Genomic DNA, 3769 nt, shown 5'->3' on the forward strand with positions numbered 1-3769 from the left:
TTATTATTATTATTATTATTATTATTATTATTATTATTATTATTATTATTCTGAGGGTGTGGCGGCTCGTGCATGCAATCTCAGCACTCCGGAAGCTGATGGAGAACTGCCACGGGTTCATGCTGGGCTAAAATGTAAGCTCCACGTTCGGCAGTGAATCCTTGTTTTAAAAAACAGTCAGTTCATTCACTGCCGGGCATGCTGGCTCGTGCAGGTAATCCTAAAATTAGGGAGGCTAAAGCAAAGCAAGAGGGCTGACGCTAGTTCGAGGCTAGCCTCAGATAGTTCCAAGACGGGCTTAAAAAAAAAAAAAATTCTGAATACTGTCCCCTGGCCCACATAAGGACCACTCTCCACCAGAAGCGTCAAAAACGGAAGCTAGGGCTTTCCTCTCCAGTGACAGCCAGTCAGGTCGGCATCACCTGAGACCCGTTCCCAGAAGACACCGACAGAAACAGGGGCGCTCGGCGCAGGCGCACTAACCTTCCGCCCGCTCAGCCCAGAAAGCGGCCCCAACGACCGAGAGAAGTCTCGGAGCAAAAAAAAAAAAAAAAAAAAAACAACGCTAAGGCACGTCAGGGTAAACGGCGCTGCCATTGCGCAGCTCGCCGCCTCAGCTCCAGAACCTTACGATGCTCACCTACCTTCACTGTGTACGTCTCCGCCGTGGGCCCCTTCACGCACCTTTAGAGACGGAGCTTCCGGCTCTAGGCGGAAGCGCTGCATACAGGAAGTCCCACCTCCTCAGAGGAAGTGACGGCGGAAACCAGATTGGCCCACCCAAACTCCAGCCCTGTCGTGGCCAGGCGCTGTACGAGTGGATTTAGGAGCTGAAACCCTGAAGGACATTGGAATTGCGTACTGTAGTTGATACAGGACAACCAAAACGAGTGCAAAAAGTTCACAGCTAGGCGTAGTGGCTCATGCCTACTACCATCGGCACTCAGAAGGCTGAGGCAGGAGGATTGAGGCCAGTTCGGGGGTTGGGGTGGGGCAGCCTTGGCTGCGTAACAAGACCCTTTCTAAAAAAATAAAAAATAAATAAAAAATGCCTCATGCTATGGGTAGTCTATTACCTTAGGTAGTTCATAGTTACGGAGAAACGTGTAGTGCTGATCCCTCCAGAACTGGAAAGAGAAAGTTAACCAGCTAAAGCAGAACCGGAGTAAACGCATTGTCTTAAATTGAAGTCACCACTGTAAACAGGTAGTTCCTATAAATAAGGGTTGTTCTTTTTTTTTTTTTTTTTTTAAGATATTAAAAGCCAGTAACGATTTCATTGAAAACCGAATAAGATGCTATGTACGTGAGCATAGCACTGTGGCCTCTCCCAGGATTAAAGCTCAGTATACCTGCAGCTAGGCATAAACTTAGTGGAAGACTTCTGACTTTGCTGGATCCAAGTCACTTTGATCACACATCACTACTGTAATAATATATTTTAAAATGTCACATACAACAGAGCTGTTATGAAATATTTATTGTGTAGAGGTGGAGAGAGAAGGAAAGAGAGACATGGGGGGTGGGGTCCAGGAGAGAAACCAAGGCAGAGAGAGTGCAAAAAAAGAGAGAGAAGAGTCAAGGGTCCTTTTATCCTGGGCCCCTGGCAGCGGTGACCAATGATGACGTCACAGATGGCTAAGCAACCTAGAAGTGGGCTAATGCATCAAGACTTGTGAACTTTCCTCCCTTTTCCTATAATTTAAAAGAAGAAGTAGCTAGGGAGGGATGGTGAAGTGGGAATGAGGACATTGGACTGCTTCTCAGGCAAGTGAAGTTAAAGTATATAAATGTAGGTTCCTTGGAAGCAGCTCTTGGCTGCTATGCAAGGGGACGAGAGAGAGAACCAAAATGCCCGGATTACATGGTGAGGATGAGGGGAAGCCCCTGCTCTGTAAAGTTTAGGTTAGTGGGTAAGGTTTGCCAGCCGTGCCCAGCAGCAGATATGAACTGAGAGATATGAATGCTGGGAGAACCTGAAGCTGTTTGTCCCTGGTCTAAAACACAACATTCCAGCCTTTTGTTGATAAAAAATGGATAACAGGGGAAGAATCTTTAATGGCTACTTTTTGCTGATACTGGGGCAGCAATAGGGAGGCTAAAATGTTGGCCAAGTCCAGGCTGTTTTGATGCTGCCCAGGATCTGTGAGAACATCCATATCTGGGAGGGAACATGCAGGTCCAGCTTGACGCAGTCTTTGAGGTTAGACTGGAACACCTGTGGGTAGCTGCTTTGGAGCTGCCGTGGATGTAGGATACACCTGGGTCTGGCAAAATACTGGCATTTATAAGGGCAGAGACAAAGTTAAGTAGGTTAAGGAGAAAATTCCTTTTAGTTGTACATTTGAAACTTTAGGAGAGCAAGCAGATGAAGGTTTGGAGCAAAGAAGAGAAAAACTGGAACATGGGTATCTTCACGTACCCAATCGCTGACATTAATTAAAAAGGTCTCATTTTGTATCTTTCATCTAAGGAATATTGAGACCAGTTGGTTGCAGAGGCATGTAAGCTTGGAAGCCCTTAAAGCAGGCACTAGGCCTAGGGATCTGAAATTATCTAGGAGACATTCCAGGGCAGAGCCTGGAGATACAGTGGAAGATGCGATGCCCATGGGTGAAGAGAGAAAAGTAAATTAGTTCTGCTAGACTTTGGGGCATCCCCCAAACTACAGGAGAACCAGTGATGTGATGGCACAAGCTGGCAGAACAGGTCCTCATGAGCTATGCCAGAGGCCACGTGGCAAAAGCTTGAGAAACATGGCATCACCTAGTACTAGGATTTTTGATGCTTGAGAAAAGGAAGCCGGAAACCATGTCAGTAGAAAAAGATTACTCACCCAAGGGAAGATGTCTGTATGAGGGTCAATGAGAGAGATTAAGCATAGCCTTGAGGCCATGAGTGGATGTGCCTCTGTTCCCCAGTGAACGAGAGAGGTGCCAGGCCATCGATGATTAGTCTCTTGGACAAAAGGGAACCTTTACACCAACCAGAAGGGAAGACTCACCAACCATCTGGTGTTGGGTGCACGAATGTAGTTATCAAGTAGCCAGAAAAGAGGAGTCCTAAAACCAGGGAAAGGGGGAAGGGGTCCCACCCTGAGATAGGTGGTAATAGATGGGTAAACTTAAGCTGTTGATTGGCAGTACTTATCTGGATTTCATTTGACCTGAGAGTGGACTCAGGTTGATTTCTTATAGCTCACAAGAATTTAAGTTTACAAAGGAGATAAACTTTAGACATGTTAGCATTACCACTGTAATCTGCAGTGAAATCTACATTGTAGAAAAAGGCATAGACATAACACCTTTTTGTTAACAACATAAACACTCTTTAAGGTGAGCTCTGGAAAGGCAGGAGCCTTCTGTGAAGTAGAAGGGGTGAAAGCTCACTTGATCTTGACTTTCAGTATGATTACACATCACGGAGGAGAGGCTTCTTCTCTCTATCCAGAAGACTGGATGTATATAAGTCTAGCACAATGTGAAACAACTTTTAATTCTGTACTTAAAAGACAAACCAAAGCAGATTTAAAATTTTGAACTTGGAACCACGATAGTGGAATGTTTTTTTTAAATTAGAGTTAGATCAATAAATTACAGTTGTGGTGATAAACATCAAAGCTCTGGACAACTACTGTAATATATTTTAAAATGCCATATTCAACAGATCTGGAATGAAGAGAGTTATTATGTGGGGGTGGGAAGAGACAGACAGAGACATAGAGACAGTGGGAGAGCATAGGAGAAAGGGGGAGAAAGGAAAGCAGAGA

The 3769-nt window shown here is 45.1% G+C and overlaps 1 protein-coding gene and 1 pseudogene across 4 annotated transcripts in view; one reads left to right on the top strand and one right to left on the bottom strand.

Moving 5' to 3' along the window:
• The window catches only part of Tbce (tubulin folding cofactor E), a 41475-nt gene extending 40765 nt beyond the window's left edge, over nucleotides 1-710 (bottom strand). For 3 of the 4 annotated variants that reach the window (XR_008719767.1, XM_055603949.1, XM_055603951.1), the window contains exon 1: nucleotides 641-659. The gene's annotated coding sequence lies outside the window, so the exon portion shown is untranslated. Of the gene's footprint in view, nucleotides 1-640 lie in introns of all 4 variants that reach the window. The other variant, XM_055603950.1, reaches the window with a different exon arrangement.
• The window catches only part of LOC129674046 (aurora kinase C-like), a 16284-nt pseudogene continuing 13147 nt past the window's right edge, over nucleotides 633-3769 (top strand).

The sequence above is a fragment of the Psammomys obesus genome, unplaced genomic scaffold, assembly GCF_907164565.1.
Source record: "Psammomys obesus unplaced genomic scaffold, mPsaObe1.curated_primary_1811, whole genome shotgun sequence".
NCBI lineage: Eukaryota > Metazoa > Chordata > Mammalia > Rodentia > Muridae > Psammomys > Psammomys obesus.